At 39.5% G+C, this 19,616-nt stretch overlaps 1 non-coding gene across 1 annotated transcript; it reads left to right on the top strand.

Moving 5' to 3' along the window:
• The first annotated feature begins 19,456 nt into the window (after positions 1-19,456).
• On the top strand, positions 19,457-19,532 carry TRNAA-CGC (transfer RNA alanine (anticodon CGC)). Its single transcript has one exon. It is a non-coding gene; the product is annotated as a tRNA-Ala (tRNA).
• The last annotated feature ends 84 nt before the right edge of the window (positions 19,533-19,616 follow it).

Raw genomic sequence — 19,616 nt, forward strand, 5'->3', positions numbered from 1 at the left:
AAGTCAGAGGAAACTCTTAGACAGCTCTGTGACAACATGAAGAGAAATAACATCTGCATCATAGGGGTTCCTGAAGAAGAAAAAGAACAAGGGATAGAGACTTTGTTCAATCATATCATAGCTGAAAACTTCCCTAAATTAATGCAAGAGAAACTCTCACAAATCCAAGAAGCACAGAGGACTCCATTAAAGAGAAACACAAAGAAACCTACACCAAAACACATCATAATTAAAATACCAAAGCTAAGCGATAAAGAGAAAATATTAAAAGCTGCAAGAGAAAAAAAAGTTATCACCTACAAAGGAGCCCCCATAAGGATGACATCTGACTTCTCAACAGAAACACTTGAGGCCAGAAGGGAATGGCAAGAAATATTCAAAGTAATGCAGAACAAGAACCTACAACCAAGACTACTTTATCCAGCAAGGCTATCGTTTAAAATCGAAGGAGAAATAAAAAGCTTCCCAGACAAAAAACAACTCAAGGAATTCATTACAACCAAACCAATGCTGCAGGAAATGTTAAGGGGCCTGTTGTAAACAGATCAAAGTGGGAAAAGAATACAGCAAAAAAAAAAAGGAATACACTTTTAAAGAAGAAAATGGCAATAAACAACTACATATCAATAATAACCTTAAATGTAAATGGATTAAATGATCCAATCAAAAGACATAGGGTAGCTGCGTGGATAAGAAAACAGGACCCATACATATGTTGTCTACAAGAGACACACCTTAGAACAAAAGACACACATAGATTGAAGGTAAAAGGATGGAAAAAAATGTTTCATGCAAACGGAAATGAAAAAAAAAAAGCTGGGGTAGCAATACTTATATCAGACAAATTGGACTTTAAAACAAAGGATATAGTAAGAGATAAAGAAGGCCACTACATAATGATAAAGGGAGTAATCCAACAGGAAGATATAACTATTATAAATATCTATGCACCTAATATAGGAGCACCTAAATATATAAAGCAGACGTTGATGGATTTAAAGGGCGAGATCAACAGCATTACTATAATAGTAGGGGATTTCAATACCCCACTAACACCACTAGATAGATCCTCAAGAAAGAAAATTAACAAAGAAACAGCAGACTTATTGGAAACACTAGATCAACTCGATTTAATAGATATCTTCAGAACCTTTCACCCTAAAGCAGCAGAATATACATTCTTTTCAAGTGCTCATGGTACATTCTCTAGGATAGATCACATGTTAGGGCACAAAAGTGCTCTCAACAAACTTAAGAAGACTGAAATCGTATCAAGCACTTTCTCCGATCACAACGGCATGAAACTAGAAATGAATCACAACAGAAAAGCTCAAAAATTCTCAAACACATGGAAACTAAATAGCAGGCTGTTAAATAATGAATGGATTAAGAATGAGATCAAAGAAGAAATAAAAAAATTCCTAGAAACGAATGACAACGAGCATACAACTCAAAATTTATGGGACACAGCAAAAGCAGTGCTGAGAGGGAAGTTCATAGCACTACAGGCACACTTTCAGAAGCTAGAAAAAGCTCAAACAAACAACTTAACCCTGCATCTAAAAGAATTAGAAAAAGAACAGCAAGTAAAGCCCAAATGTAGTAGAAGGAAGGAAATAATAAAGATCAGAGCAGAAATAAATGACATAGAGGCTAAAGAAACAATACAGAAGGTCAATGAAACTAGGAGCTGGTTCTTTGAAAAGGTAAACAAGATTGATGAACCTTTAACTAGACTCACCAAGAAAAAGAGTAGAGGACTCAAATCAATAAAATTAGAAATGAGAGAGGAGAAATAACAACTGACACAACAGAAATACAAAATATTGTAAGAAAATACTATGAAGAACTGTATGCCAAAAAACTAGACAACCTAGATGAAATGGACAAATTCCTTGAAACATACAATCTTCCAAAAATCAACCTGGAAGAATCAGAAAACCTAAACAGACCGATTACAACAAAGGAGATCGAAACAGTTATCAAAAAACTCCCAACAAAGAAAAGTCCAGGGCCCGATGGCTTCACAACAGAATTCTACCAAATATTCAAAGAAGAACTAACTCCTATCCTTCTCAAACTATTTCAAAAAATTCAAGAGGAAGGAAGACTTCCAAGCTCCTTTTATGAGGTGAGCATAATTCTGATTCCAAAACCAGGCAAAGAAAGAAAATTATAGGCCAATATCCCTAATGAATATAGATGCTAAAATCTTCAACAAAATATTAGCAAACCGGATCCAACAATATATGGAAAAAATCATACACCATGATCAAGTGGGATTTATTCTGGGGAGGCAAGGATGGTACAATATTCGTAAATCAATCAATGTGATTCATCACATAAACAAAAAGAAGGAGAAAAACCATATGATAATTTCAATAGATGCAGAAAAAGCATTTGATAAAATCCAGCACCCATTCATGATCAAAACTCTCAGCAAAGTGGGAATACAGGGAACATACCTCAACATGATAAAAGCCATCTATGAGAAACCCACAGCCAACATCATACTCAATGGGCAAAAATTAAAAGCAATCCCCTTAAGATCAGGAATAAGACAGGGGTGCCCCCTTTCACCACTCTTATTTAACATGGTCCTGGAAGTCCTAGCCATAGCTATCAGACAAGAAGAAGAAATAAAAGGAATTCAAGTGGGAAAAGAAGAAGTAAAACTATCATTATTTGCAGATGATATGATATTGTATATAGAAAACCCTAAAGTCTCAGTCAAAAAGCTACTGGACCTGATAAATGAATTCAGCAAAGTGGCAGGATATAAAATCAATACTCAGAAATCAGAGGCATTTTTATACACCAACAATGAACAGTCAGAAAGAGAAATTAAGGAAACAATCCCCTTCACAATTACAACCAAAAAAATAAAGTACCTAGGAATAAACTTAACCAAGGAGACTAAAGACTTGTACTCGGAAAATTACAAAGCATTGATAAAAGAAATCAAGGAAGATACAAACAAGTGGAAGCATATACCGTGCTCATGGTTAGGAAGAATAAACATCATTAAAATGTCTATATTACCCAAAGCAATCTATAAATTTAATGCAATACCAATTAAAATACCAATGACATACTTCAAAGATATAGAACACATATTCCAAAAATTTATATGGAACCAAAAGAGAACACAAATAGCCTCAGCAATCTTAAAAAAGAAGAATAAAGTGGGAGGTATCATACTTCCTGATATCAAGTTATACTACAAGGCCATTGTACTCAAAATAGCCTGGTACTGGCATAAGAACAGGCATATAGATCAATGGAACAGAACAGAGAACCCAGAAATAAACCCACAGTTCTATGGACAACTGATATTTGACAAAGGAGGCAAGGAAATACAATGGAGTAAAGACAGCCTCTTTAACAAATGGTGTTGGGAAAATTGGACAGCTACCTGCAAAAAAATAAAACTAGATCACCAGTTTACACCACTCACAAAAATAAACTCAAAATGGATAAAAGACTTAAATGTAGGCCGTGAAACCATAAACATCTTAGAAGAAAACATAGGCAGTAAGCTCTCCGACATCTCTCGGAGCAATATATTTGCTGATTTATCTCCATGGGGAAGTGAAATAAAAGACAGGATAAACAAATGGGACTATATCACACTAAAAAGCTTTTGCACAGCTAAAGACAACAAGAACAGAATAAAAAGACAAACTACACAATGGGAGAACATATTTGACAATACGTCTGATAAGGGGTTAATAACCAAAATTTATAAAGAACTTGTAAATCTCAACACCAGGAAGACAAACAATCCAATCCAAAAATGGGCAAAAGAGATGAATAGACACTTCTCCAAAGAGGACATACAGATGGCCAACAGGCATATGAAAAAATGTTCAACATCACTAATCATTAGAGAAATGCAAATTAAAACCACAATGAGATATCACCTCACACCAGTCAGAATGGCGCTCATCAACAAAACAACACAGAATAAGTGCTGGCGAGGATGTGGAGAAAAGGGAACCCTCCTGCACTGCTGGTGGGAATGCAGACTGGTGCAGCCTCTGTGGAAAATAGTATGGAGATTCCTCAAAAACCTGAAAATCGAACTGCCTTTTGACCCAGCTATCCCACTTTTAGGAATATACCCCAAGGACACCATAGAACGGCTCGAAAAGGAGAAATGCACCCCCATGTTTGTGGCAGCATTGTTCACAATAGCGAAGATCTGGAAACAACCCAAGTGTCCGTCAGAGGACGAGTGGATTAAAAAGCTTTGGTACATATATACTATGGAGTACTACTCAGCCATAAGAAATGATGACATCAGATCATTTACAATAACATGGATGGACCTTGATAACATTATACGGAGTGAAATAAGTAAATCAGAAAAAAAACTAAGAACTATATGAATCCATACATAGAAGGGACATAAAAATGAGACTCAGAGACATGAATAAGAATGTGATGGCAACAGGGGTGGGGGGTGGGGGGAGGGGGGATGGGGTGAAGAAGGAGAGAGGGGTTGGGGGAGGGGAGGGGCACAAAGAAAACCAGATAGAAGGTGACAGAAGACAATTTAACTTTGGGGGAGGGGAAGTGACGTCACGGAAATGGCGCCGTGAGCAGCGCGTCCGACAGATCTCCCCAAAATCACAACAAATTTATCAACTAGAAACAGGAAAATTTATCCTCGGAGCATTCCGAGTTCCACACAAACTGAAAGCGAAAGGACTGTTATCATTTGAATCTGAGAGACGAGGGTGTGGAGGAAGCTACCGCAGGGACGTTCATTCAAGCCGCGAGGAAGTGCGCCTGTGGTGAGTCAGCCCACACTCGGGAGCCGCGAGCAGCCGCCGCGAGCAGCCGCGAGCAGCCGCAGGCGCGCGCCCGGTTCGGTTGCAGAGCGGGCGCGCGCCCGGTTCGGTTGCAGAGCGAGCACCGCCCACACTCCGGAGCGGCGAGCAGCCGCTGGCGCGCCCGGTCCGGTTGCAGAGCGAGCACCGCTAACATTCCCAGTGGCCCGCGCACTGCGAGTGAGAGTTGCCAGCCACTGGTGCCCAGAGCACCCCATTCGCGCGTGTACCCTGGGCATTCCACGCGCCCAGAGCGCCCTGCTGGCCCGCACACCCAGGGTGCCCCATCATCCTGCGCCCGGTGCGCCCCAGCCGCCAGCAGCGGGGGTAGCGGGAGAGGCCCCAGGGCAGTATTCCCTACTTGGGAGATTCTCTCCGTGGGCGGGGCACCTCACCCAGCCATTCAAGCTAACAATCAAGCGTTGGGGGAGGGGCGCGCGCAGGCAGCCTGAAATACCTTCGGAAGCACAGCTGCGACCCAATCACTGAAATTAGCTTAACCCGTGAAATCTGCGCACCCTCAGTTCTAATTGATAAGATCTCTCTCAGTTCAGCGACCCAAGACAAGAGGCGTGATATTTTTTAGTGCCTCTCGCTAAAGGGGCGGGGGCAACTTCTGATTGATAGAGCCTCCATATTCAGGGATAAATGCTAACAAGAAGGACTTGGCAGATAATAAGATCTATACTACACTAGTCGCAAGCAGAGACTAGTGCCTCTTCTTCCCAGCCGAAACAGGCTACAAAGTGTGGAAAGCCTGGGTTGAGAGGTCCAACTGAATGCTAGGTGCTGAACAGTCACCTTGACAACAATTGACTCCCACCCCCGCCTGATTACACTGGAGGCCCTGACTGCCAGAGCCTTTCCCAAAGCCTTGCACTGAGTGGGGATAGAGTGGGGATTTCCCAGCTCTTTGAGCCTCTTACTCCCCAGGCAGAAGCAGTTGCAGCCTTATAGCTGGATCACCAGGCTGCTAATTCAGGAAGGGGGGACTAGGAGAGAGAATCCAGGAAAGCAAACTCTCTCATCGTTGGACCCTGCAAACGCCAACAAGCCTTGACTACCAGCAAGACTAAAGCCAATTATATGACATTGCCATAGAATCCCATCAACTGCAAATCCCTACCTAAGTGTGACACAGGGGCAGAGCCTGGGGTAGAGTCACCGACCAGGAAGAGGGAGAGAAAAGAAAAAGGAAGAAGTTAACATCTCAAAATCAAGAAAAATCCACAGACTTTACAACTTGTTCCACTAATTTTTGTTGTTGTTGTTGTTTGTTTCTTCTATCTTATTGCCTTTATTTCCTCCACCTCGGTCCTTCTATTCTCTGCCCATCTTATGCTTCCCTTTTCTTGAACTACACTACCCATAAGTGTTACATTTTATTTCTCTTCTTCATCCTCACCCTCCTTTAAGGTTATACTCCAAAACACTTAACTCTCACTCTCTCCTCTTTTGTTTTATTTTGTTTTGCTTTATCTTGTCTTTTTCTCTTCCTTTTTTATTTCTTCCTTCATTTTTCTCTTTTTCTTATTTTTTCCTTTCTATTCGTTTTTTCTTTTCTCGTTTTACTTTCATCCCATTTAATCCTCAATCACGAACAAATTAGTTAATTTGGGACTCAAGGCTTTTTTTGGCTTTATTTTTCTTTTTCGCTTTTGTTTTTGTTTTTTTCTTGTTTGTTTATTTTTGTGGCATTTTGGGTCCTCCCAACCCAAGGTCTCCATTGTATTTAGTCTTCGCTCCACTTAATACAACAGATTTTTACTTATCATTTTTATTTTTTTCTTCTTTATTATTCTTTTTTTTGTCCTTTTTTCTGGTTCCCTCTTATCCCTCTCATTATATCTCTTAGTTGACCATCACTCACAAGCAAATCATCTTATGCTTGTCTAAGATTTTCTTCCTTTTTTTTTTTTTTTTTTTTGCATTTAGTAGGTCCCTACTCCCCTTTTTTTGCCCCTTGAACTCTTCACCCCAAATCAGGCCCTCCATTATAGGCATGATATTTCCCTGAGGAGGGGAGAGGAGGGAAAGAGAAGAAAGAAAAAAAGGGGGAAATAATAAATTATTACTTTTTTTTTTTTGTGGGGTGTTTTACCTTTTTTTTTTTTTTTTTTTTTACTTTTTACTCTTTATTAATTCTAATTAGTGCTATCAACAAAACCACCCTCAGATGCCAATAAGAAAGAGGAAATCAAATATTATGGATACAAAAGAAAGAGAGGTAACACAAATAGATGTGGAAAAATCTATGGAGAAAAGACTTAACATATTGGAATCCTTGGAGCTAAATGACAGAGAATTTAAAATAGAAATCTTAAAAATACTCAGAGATATACAAGAAAACACAGAAAGGCAATATAGGGAGATCAGAAAACAACTCAATGAACACAAAGAATATATTACCAAGGAAATTGAAACTATAAAAACAAATCAAACAGAAATGAAAAACTCAATTCACGAGCTGAAAAACGAGGTAACAAGCTTAGCTAGCAGAACAGCCCAGATTGAAGATAGGATTAGTGAAATAGAAGACAAACAACTTGAGGCACAACAGAGAGAATAAGAAAGAGACTCAAAAATAATAAAAAACGAGAAAGCCCTACAGGAATTGTCTGACTCCATCAGAAAGAATAACATAAGAATAATAGGTATATCAGAGGGAGAAGAGAAAGAAAATGGAATGGAGAATATACTCAAACAAATAATAGACGAGAACTTCCCAAGCCTGTGGAAAGAACTAAAGCCTCAAATTCAAGAAGCAAACAGAACACCGAGTTTTCTTAACCCCAACAAACCCACTCCAAGGCACATTATAATAAAGATGACACAAACCAATGACAAAGAAAAAATTCTCAAGGCAGCCAGGGAAAAGAAGAGTACAACATATAAAGGAAGGCCTATTAGATTATCATCAGATTTCTCAGAAGAAACTCTACAAGCTAGAAGAGAGTGGACCCCAATATTTAAAGCCCTGAAAGAGAGGAACTTTCAGCCACGAATACTATACCCATCAAAGCTATCCTTCAAGTATGAAGGAGATATAAAAACATTCACAAATTCAGAAAAGATGAGAGAATTTATCAACAGAAAGCCCCCACTCCAGGAAATACTAAAGGGGGTTTTCCAACCAGATTCAAAGAACAAAAGAAAACAACACCACAAGTAACAGCTCCACCAAGAACACAATAAAACCAAACTTAAACTGTGACAACAAAGGAAAAAAAGGGGGGAGAGGATGGAGATTAACAGTAGCAAAGGACGATGAAGTGCAGAAATACTTATAAGATAGGGTACTACAATGAATATGGTAGGTACCCTTTTCATTACTTAATGGTAACCACCCTAGAAAAAACCACCACAAAAACACTTGACTTAAAAAAGGTAGCAACAGAGGAAAGAAGTATGGAACACAAACAAACAAAAACAAATGATAGAAAAACAAAAGAGAAGAATCAAACTAGATACAAAACTAACAGAAAGCAATTTATAAAATGGCAGTAGGGAACCCACAAGTGTCAATAATTACACTAAATGTAAATGGATTAAACTTACCAATAAAAAGACACAGAGTAGCAGAATGGATTAAAAAAGAAAATCCAACTGTATGCTGCCTACAAGAAACACATCTAAGCAACAAGGATAAAAACAAATTCAAAGTGAAAGGCTGGAAAACAATACTCCAAGCAAACAACACCCCAAAAAAAGCAGGTGTAGCAATACTCATATCTGATAATGCTGACTACAAGACAGAAAAAGTACTCAGAGACAAAAATGGTCATTTCATAATGATTAAGGGGACACTGAATCAAGAAGACATAACAATCCTTAATATATATGCACCAAACCAAGGAGCACCAAAATATATAAGACAGCTACTTATTGACCTTAAAACAAAAACTAACAAAAATACAATCATACTTGGAGACCTCAATACTCCGCTGACGGCTCTAGATCGGTCATCCAAACAGAGAATCAATAAAGAGATAGTGGCCTTAAACGAAATACTAGAACACCTGGATATGATAGACATCTACAGGACACTTCATCCCAAAGCGACAGAGTATACATTTTTCTCTAGTGTACATGGAACATTCTCAAGAATTGACCATATGTTGGGCCACAAAAACAATATCAGCAAATTTAGAAAAATTGAAATTGTACCAAGCATATTTTCTGATCATAAAGCCTTGAAACTAGAATTCAACTGCAAAAAAGAGGGGGAAAAACCCACAAAAATGTGGAAACTAAACAACATACTTCTAAAAAATGAATGGGTCAAAGAAGAAATAAGCGCAGAGATCAAAAGATATATACAGACAAATGAAAATGAAAATACGACATATCAGAATCTCTGGGATGCAACAAAAGCAGTAATAAGAGGAAAGTTCATATCACTTCAGGCCTATATGAACAAACAAGAGAGAGCTGAAGTAAACCACTTAACTTCACACCTTAAGGAACTAGAAAAAGAAGAACAAAGACAACCCAAAACCAGCCGAAGAAAGGAGATAATAAAAATCAGAGCAGAAATAAATGAAATAGAGAACAGAAAAACTATAGAAAAAATCAATAAAACAAGGAGCTGGTTCTTTGAAAAGATGAACAAAATTGACAAACCCTTGGCAAGACTCACCAAGGAAAAAAGGCACAGGACTCAAATAAATAAAATCCAAAATGAAAGAGGAGAGATCACCACAGACATCATAGATATACAAAGAATTATTGTAGAATACTATGAAAAATTATATGCCACCAAATACAACAATCTAGAAGAAATGGATAAATTCCTAGAACAATACAACCTTCCTAGACTGAGTCATGAAGAAGCAGAAAGCCTAAACAGACCAATCAGCAGGGAGGAAATAGAAAAAACTATTAAAAACCTCCCCAAAAATAAAAGTCCAGGCCCAGACGGTTATACTAGTGAATTTTATCAAACATTCAAAGAAGACTTGGTTCCTATTCTACTCAAAGTCTTCCAAAAAATTGAAGAAGAAGCAATACTTCCAAACACATTTTATGAGGCCAACATAACCCTCATACCAAAACCAAGCAAGGATGGCACAAAGAAAGAAAACTACAGACCAATATCTCTAATGAATACAGATGCTAAAATTCTAAACAAAATACTGGCAAACCGAATACAACAACATATTAAAAAAATAATACATCATGATCAAGTGGGATTCATCCCAGAATCTCAAGGATGGTTCAACATACGCAAAACGGTTAACGTAATACACCATATCAACAAAACAAAGAACAAAAACCACATGATCTTATCAATAGATGCAGAAAAGGCTTTTGATAAAATACAACACAATTTTATGTTTAAGACTCTCAACAAAATGGGTATAGGAGGAAAAGATCTCAACATGATAAAGGCCATATATGATAAACCATCAGCCAACATCATTTTAAACGGCATAAAACTGAGGACTTTCCACCTTAAATCAGGAACAAGACAGGGTTGTCCACTCTCTCCACTCTTATTTAACGTGGTGCTAGAAGTTCTGGCCAGAGCAATCAGACAAGACAAAGAAATAAAAGGCATCCATATCAGAAAAGAAGAAGTAAAGGTATCACTTTTTGCTGATGATATGATCCTATACATCGAAAACCCGAAGGACTCCACAAAAAGATTATTAGAAACAATAAACCAATACAGTAAGGTCGCAGGATACAAAATTAACATACAGAAGTCCATAGCCTTTCTCTATGCCAACAATGAAATATTAGAAAACGAACTCAAAAAAATAATCCCCTTCACGATTGCAACAACAAAAATAAAATACCTAGGAATAAACATAACAAAGAATGTAAAGGACCTATATAATGAAAATTACAAAGCATTGTTAAGGGAAATCGAAAAAGATACAATGAGATGGAAAAATATTCCTTGTTCTTGGATAGGAAGAATAAATATAATCAAAATGGCCATATTACCCAAAGCAATATACAAATTTAATGCAATTCCCATCAAAATCCCTATGAGATTTTTTAAAGAAATGGAACAAAAAATCATCAGATTTATATGGAACTATAAAAACCCCCGAATAGCCAAAACAATCCTAAGGAAAAAGAATGAAGCTGGGGGCATTACAATACCTGACTTTAAACTATATTATAGGGCCACGATAATCAAAACAGCATGGTATTGGCAGAAAAATAGACACTCAGACCAATGGAACAGAATAGAAAGCCCAGAAATAAAACCACATATATATGGTCAAATAATCTTTGATAAAGGGGCCAAGAACACACACTGGAGAAAAGAAAGCCTCTTCAACAAATGGTGTTGGGAAAACTGGAAAGCCACATGCAAAAGAATGAAACTCGACTACAGCCTGTCCCCGTGTACTAAAATTAATTCAAAATGGATCAAAGACCTAAATATAAGACCTGAAACAATAAAGTACATAGAAGAAGACATAGGTACTAAACTCATGGACCTGGGTTTTAAAGAACATTTTATGAACTTGACTCCAATGGCAAGAGAAGTGAAGGCAAAGATAAATGAATGGGACTACATCAGAATAAAAAGTTTTTGCTCAGCAAGAGAAACTGATATCAAAATAAACAGACAGCCAACTAAATGGGAAATGATATTTTCAAACAACAGCTCAGATAAGGGCCTAATATCCAAAATTTACAAAGAACTCATAAAACTCAACAACAAACAAACAAACAATCCAATAAAAAAATGGGAAGAGGACATGAATAGACACTTCTCCCAGGAAGAGATACAAATGGCCAACAGATATATGAAAAGATGCTCATCTTCATTAGTTATTAGGGAAATGCAAATCAAAACTACAATGAGATACCACCTCACCCCTGTTAGATTAGCTATTATCAACAAGACGGGTAATAGCAAATGTTGGAGAGGCTGTGGAGAAAAAGGAACCCTCATTCACTGTTGGTGGGACTGTAAAGTAGTACAACCATTATGGAGGAAAGTATGGTGGTTCCTCAAAAAACTGCAAATAGAACTACCTTATGACCCAGCAATCCCTCTACTGGGTATATACCCCAAAACCTCAGAAACATTGATACGTGAAGACACATGTAGCCCCATGTTCATTGCAGCACTGTTCACAGTGGCCAAGACATGGAAACAACCAAAAAGCCCTTCAATAGATGACTGGATAAAGAAGATGTGGCACATATACACTATGGAATACTACTCAGCCATAAGAAATGATGACATCAGATCATTTACAGCAAAATGGTGGGATCTTGATAACATTATAAGGAGTGAAATAAGTAAATCAGAAAAAAACAAGAACTACATGATTCCATACATTGGTGGAACATAAAAATGAGACTAAGAGACATGGACAAGAGTGTGGTGGTTACCAGGGGTGGGGGGAGGGAGGACAGGGGGAGAGTTAGGGGGAGGGGGAGGGGCACAGAGAACTAGATAGAGGATGGCGAAGGACAATCTGACTTTGGGCGAGGGGTATGCAACATAATCTAATGACAAAATAACCTAGACATGTTTTCTTTGAATATATGTACCCTGATTTATTAATGTCATCCCATTACCATTAATAAAAATTCATTTAAAAAAAAAAAAAACTTTGGGGGAGGGGTATACAGCACAATCAAATGTCAAAATAATCTAGAAATGTTTTCTCTCAACATATGTACCTTGATTTATCAATGTCACTGCATTAAATTTAATTTAAAAAAAAAAACAGAACAAAGGAGGAAAAAAGCTCGTAAAAGAGGAATGTAGATTTAAAGAATAAAATGGCAATAAACAACTACATATCAATAATAACCTTAAATGTAAATGGATTAAATGCTCTAATCAAAAGACATAAAGGTAGCTGTGTGGATAAGAAAACAGGACCCATACATATGCTGTCTACAAGAGACATACCTTAAAACAAAAGATGCACATAGACTGAAAGTAAAGGGATGAAAAAAATATTTCATACAAATGGAAATAAATAAAAGCTGGGGTAGCAATACTTATATCTGACAAAACAGACTTTAAAACAAAGGTTATGGTAAGTGATAAAGAAGATCACTACATAATAATAAAGGGAGCAATTCAACAGGAAGATATAACCATTATAAATATCTATGTGCCTAATATAAGAGCAACTAAATATATAAAGCAGATTTTGATGGACATAAAAGGCAAGATCAACAGCAATACTATAATAATAGGGGATTTCAATATCCCACTAACATAACTGGATAGATCTCAAGAAAGAAAATTAACAAAGAAACAGCAGTCTTAAAGGACACATTAGATCAACTGGATTTAATAGATATCTTCAGAACCTTTCACCCTAAAGCAGCAGAATATACATTCTTTTCAAGTGCTCATGGTACATTCTCTAGGATAGAACACATGTTAGGACACAAAACGAGTCTCAATAAATTTAAGAAGACTGAAATCATATCAAGCATCTTCTCTGATCACAATGGCATGAAACTAGAAATCAACTACAATAGAAAAACTGAAAAACACTCAAACACTTAGAAACTAAATAGCATGTTATTAAATAAGGAATGGGTTAACAAGGAGATCAAGGAAGAAATGAAAAATGTTCTTGAAACAAATAAAAATGAACATACAACAACTCAAAATTTATGGGACACAGCAAAAGCAGTCCTGACAGGGAAGTCCATAGCATTATAGGAATACCTTAAGAAGAAAGAAAAAACTCAAATAAACAACCTTTCATCTAAAAGAACTAAAAAAAGAACAGCAAGTAAAGCCCAGAGGAAGTAGAAGGAAGGAAATAATAAAGATCAGAGCAGAAACAAATGACACAGAGGCTAAAAAACAATACAGAGGATTAATGAAACCAAGAGCTGGTTCTTTGAAAAAGTAAACAAGATTGTTGAACCTTTAACCAGACTCACCAAGAAAAAAGAGAGAGAACTCAAATAAATAAAATTAGAAATGAGAGTGGAGAAGTAACAACTGACACAGCAGAAATACAAAGGATTGTAAGAAAATACTATGAAGAACTGTATGCCAAAAAATTAGACAACCTAGGTGAAATGGACAAATTCCTTGAAAAATATAATCTTTTAAAAATCAATCTGGAAGAATCAGAAAACCTAAATAGACCAATTTCAACAAATGAGATTGAAACAGTTATCAAAAAACTCCCAACAAACAAAAGCCCTGGGCCAGATGGCTTCACAGGCAAATTCTACCAAATATTCAAAGAAGAACTAACTCCTATTCTTCTCAAGCTATTTCAAAAAATTCAAGAGGAGGGAAGACTTCCAAGTTCCTTTTATGAAGTAAGCATAATTCTGATTCCAAAAGCAGGAAAAGACAACACAAAGAAAGAAAACTATAGGCCAATATCCCTGATGAATTTAGATGCTAAAATTCTCAACAAAATATTAGCAAACCGAATCTAGCAATACATGAAAAAAATCATACATCATGATCAAGTGAGATTTATTCTGGGGAGGCAAGGGTTGTACAATATTTGGAAATCAATCAATGTGATTCATCATATAAACAAAAGGAAGGAGAAAAATCACATGATAATATCAATAGATGCAGAAAAAGCATATGACAAAATCCAGCACCCATTTATGATCAAAATGCTCAGCAAAATGGGAATACAGGGAACATACCTCAACATGATAAAGGCCAGGCCATCTATAACAAACCCACAGCCAACATCATAATCAATGGGCAAAAATTAAAAGTAATCCCCTTAAGATCAGGAACAAGGCAGGGGTGCCCCCTTTCACCACTCTTATTCAACATAGTTCTGGAAGTCCTAGCCACAGCAATCAGACAAAAAGAAGAAATAAAAGGTATCCAAATTGGAAAAGAAGTAAAACTATCATTATTTGCTGATATGATACTGTACATAGAAAACCCTAAAGTCGCAGTCAAAAAACGACTAGACCTGATAAATGAATTCAGCAAGGTGGCAGGATATAAAATTAATATTCAGAAATCAGAGGCATTTTTATACACCAACAATGAACTGTCTGAAAGAGAAATAAAAAAAAAATCCCCTTCACTACTGCAACTAAAAAAATAAAGTACCTAGGAGTAAATTTAACCAAGGAGATTAAAGACTTGTATTTGGAAAATTATAAAACATTGATAAAAGAAATCAAGGAAGATACAAACAAGTGGAAGCATATACCATGTTCATGGATAGGAAGAATAAACATCATTAAAATGTTTCTATTACCTAAAGCAATTTATAAATTCAATGCAATTCCTATTAAAATACCAATGGCATAGTTTAAAGAGATAGAACAAATATTCCAGAAATTTATATGGAACCAAAAAAGAACAAAAATAGCCTCAGCAATCTTGAAAAAGATGAATCAAGTGGGTGGTATCACACTTCCAGACATCAGGTTATACTACAAGGCCATTGTACTAAAAACAGGTTGGTACTGGCATAAGAACAGGCATATAGATCAATGGAACAGAACAGAGAACCCAGAAATAAACCCACACCTTTATGGACAATTGATATTTGACAAAGGATGTAAGAGCATACAATGGAGTAAAGACAGTCTCTTTAACAAATGATGTTGGGAAAACTGGACAGCTACCTGCAAAAAAATGAAACTAGACCACCAACTTACACCATTCACAAAAATAAACTCAAAATGGATAAAAGACTTAAATGTAAGTCATGAAATCATAATCATCTTGGAAGAAAACACAGGCAGTAAGCTCTCTGACATCTCTCACAGCAATATATGTACTGATTTATCTCCATGGGCAAGTGAAATGGACAGGATGGACAAATGGGACTATATCACACTAAAATGCTTTAGCACAGCTAAAGACAATATGAACAGAATAAAAAGACAAACTACACAATGGGGGAACATATTCAACAATACGTCTGATAAGGGGTTAATAACCAAAATCTACAAAGAACTTGTAAAACTCAACATCAGGAAGATAAGCAATCCAATCAAAAAATGGGCAAAAGAAATGAACAGATACTTCTCCAAAGAGGACATACAGATGTCCAATAGGCAGATGAAAAAATGTTCAACATCACTAATCATTAGAGAAATGCAAATTAAAACCACAATGAGATACCACCTCACACCTGTCAAAATGGCACTCATTAACAAAACAACACATAATAAGTGCTGGTGAAGATGTGGAGAAAAGGGAACCCTCCTGCACTGCTGGTGGGAATGCAGACTGGTGCAGCCACCATGGAAAACAGTATGGAGATTCCTCAAAAAATTAAAAATAGAACTGCCTTTTGACCCAGCCATCCCACTTTTAGGAATATATCCTAAGAATACCAAACCACTGATTCAAAAGAAGAAATGCACCCCCATGTTTATCGCAGCATTGTTTACAATAGCCAAGATCTGGAAACAGTCCAAGCATCCATCAGTAGATAAGTGGATTAAAAAGCTGTGATACATATATACAATGGAATACTATGTGGCCATGAAAAAGAAGGAAATCTTACCTTTTGCGACAACATGGATGGACCTGGAAACTATTATGCTAAGTGAAATAAGCCAGACAGAAAAAGAAAAATATCATATGACCTCACTCATTTGAAGAATCTCATAAACAGTGTGAACTGAGGAGTAGAAAAGAGACAGAGGCGGGATCAAAGGGATCAGAGGGAAAGCGGACAGAGGGAAAGGGGATGAGAGGATGGGATCAGAGAAGAGAAAGAGATTGGTGAAATTATATATACATAACACAACATTATAGAGAGCAGAAAAGCAAATCCTGGAGGGAAGGGGGAAGGCGTTGGGGGGATGTGGCAAGGGGGATGTTGAGGGGGAACATGGGGGTGGGGGGAGATATATTCTGTGGGACACTTGAATCTATGTAAACACAATAAATAAAAATCGATAAAAATTAAAAATAAAAAGAAACAATGCAAAGTCTCATCTCTGACCATCATAGAAGTGAACTAGAAATGAATAACAAAGACATACCCAGAAAACTTGCCACTTACTGGAAACTAAGCAACCTACTTCTAAATGACCCATGGGTCAAAGAGCTAGGAGGTTGAGGGGCTGACAGGCTAGCCCAGAAAGTTTGGGCCAGGAGCCCACACTCCTAACCACAGGCCACGTGGCCTTTTATGGTTTCTCAGGGCCTTGAATCCCAGGCTGAGAAACTTGGATTTGCATCATGTTTAGTGACTAAGCATTTAAGGATTGTCAGACATGAGGCACATATTTGCAGATAAATGGAATTGGGTGTGGTTTGGGGGTTTCACCGCCACCTCTGTGGAGAAATGAAAAAATTTTGGATGCCCCAGATGTCTGAATTGAGATGCTTCAGAAGCAAGGCTCATCTCTCCATTTTGTAGAGGTCAGTCTTTCAGGGGTCTGCACACACTAGGTGAACTGGCAGCTGCAGAGGGAGGCTCATCCTCCAGCCTGTCATACCGGGCAAGGCCGCGTACGCCCATAAGAATGGGTCTTTCCTGGGGGTTAACTAACCTGTGGCTCTGGACACAGTTTCTCATCTGTAGCATGGGGATATAGTAGCTATTAGTCCCCACAGACCAGGGCATGACCTTGGACTGAGCTGCCCAGAAAAAAGGCTGGTGGGGAATTGGAAGTGCTGGCTCCTATTAGTTGCCGTGGGACCCTGCTGCTGGTGGGGGTCAGGGGGTGGGCAATGTTCTCTAATATACAGTGAGACTTGGAGGAAGGCCTCCGCATGACAAGTGGGGGGACTCCTGTCTTCCTGGGGCCGGGAGGAGGTGCAACGTAGGGCACATAAAACATCCTCCGCAGAGACTTTGATCAACAGCCGTGACAGGACGGCTTCTGTTCCCCTTTGAAGCAGCAGAGATCAACCCTCCTTCTTATCTCAGCTCTTTGTGCCATGGGGTCATGTGCTGCTGCTGCTCTGAGAAGACCTGCCTGCTCCCCCCTCTTCCTGTTCCCCCCAGGATGAGGGTGATGAGCAGAGCTTCTCCCCCCACACACACACACTTTCTGCCCTTCACCTGGCCAGACCCCAGAAGAGGGGAGAAGGGAAAAAGAATGCCTATGCCCCAGAGAGAATGAACTTCCATGACTCACTTCTGTCAGGGCTCCCCCTCCCTGGGCATATCCCCTCTTCTTTTCAAAGCCTGGCTTTGAAACAGTGCTGGGTGCTGAGATTTAATGCTCCTGGGCCCAGAGGCAGGAGACTGGATTCTAGCTCCAGGTCTGCCTGATGTGCTGTGTGACCTGGAGCAAGTCCCTGCCCCTCTCTTGAGTTTAATTGCTCTATCAAGGAAGTACCATTGCTGTGCATGTTTTTTAGGGCTCAATTCAAAACTCTGCAACCAAGGCCAGCCTGTAGCCAGGGTCAGGGTTCAGTGGAGGTTCAGGTAGTAGAACGGTTTTTTTCTCAGGCAGGTCATGTACAGAAGAAATGCCCTGTAACCCCCAATGGCTTTGCGTTCTTGGTCAGGTGGGTTTCTGCACAATCCTGTTAGAGGCAAGAGCTGCTCTGTCAATGGGGCAGTGTCATGAGTTTGTGAGCAGCGCACGTGAGGGACAGGAAGGGTCCTGTGACAGAGCTGTCCCCACTTTACTCAAGGGTGGCAGAAAGCAGAGGAGCTTACAGGGTTGCTCTGCCCCCAGAAGGCTGGAGGAAGTGGAGGACAGGGCATAGGCAGGTTGGGGAGGGTCAGTGGCTGGAGTAGGGGTCAGGGAGGAGTGTCCTGGACCTTCTTTCAGGGTGTTATGTGCTGATGCCAACAGCAGGGTGGGAGGTTCAGGTAGGTGAGGGTCAGCAAGCCTCTTCTGCCCTTAATGCAGGGGCAGCCCCTCCCCAGTTGGCCAAGGGAAAGAGTTGCAGACACAGAGGTAAGGTCCTGCTCTCATGCCCTGTTCCCCGAACAGGTCCCAAAGATGTGGGTGGAGGCTGCCAAAGTCCTGTTCCTCTGAGCAGACCCATGAGCTAACGCTGATTCCAGGCATCGGCCTGCTGCCTCCTTTCGAGAATCCCAGTGATAAGCTTCTGGAACAATCATGGACTGCAGTCAGCACTCCCAAGGTCTCCTGGGGCCTGGAGGATAGAGTAGTTCCAGAAAAGAAAAAACCCAGGAAGTGAGGTGAGAGAGAAATATTTCTGGTCTCCCTGCTTCTATGTGTCAGGCCGGATCTGGAACCTTCTCTCTGCTCCCCAAACTACAGAGTATCAGTGCTGATCTTCAGCCTCCTCCTTCAGCCCCCAAGCTCTGGCTCAGTGTGTCCCCTTCTGTCCTTCCAGGCACACGAGGTCCTTCGGCTCTGCCCTGGCCTCGGGAAGTCCCCGAGGTCAGCCTCCTACCCCTTGGAGTCAAGATCCAAGACTCCTGTGAGGAAGTGGGGGTGAGGAGGGGGGCAGAGGAAAATGATGGTGTCCTCCCAGGGGACACCCTGGAGTTCTTGGGGCTGAGGTGTGTAATGTCCCATGACTTGCTCTGTGGCTCCATGGGAGGCCTGCTTTGTGGGCACCCTGGAGAAAAGGATGCAGGACAGCGACTCAGGTGACATGGGCAGAGGTGGCCCTGGACATATGGCTGTGCCCGCTATGCCGAGAGACTGCCCGGTCCGTCCTTCCTCGATGTAAGCAGCAGGAAAAACGTGTTATTTTTTCATTAGAAATTCCTTTTGCGGCCCTGGCCGGTTAGCTCAGTGGAAGAGCGTCGGCCTCGCATGCAGGAGTCCTGGGTTCAATTCCCGGCCAGGGCACACCGGAGAAGCGCCCATCTGCTTCTCCACTCCTCCTCCTTTCCTTCCTCTCTGTCTCTCTCTTCCCCTCCCACAGCCAAGGCT

This window comes from Saccopteryx leptura, chromosome 6 (assembly GCF_036850995.1).
Source record: "Saccopteryx leptura isolate mSacLep1 chromosome 6, mSacLep1_pri_phased_curated, whole genome shotgun sequence".
NCBI lineage: Eukaryota > Metazoa > Chordata > Mammalia > Chiroptera > Emballonuridae > Saccopteryx > Saccopteryx leptura.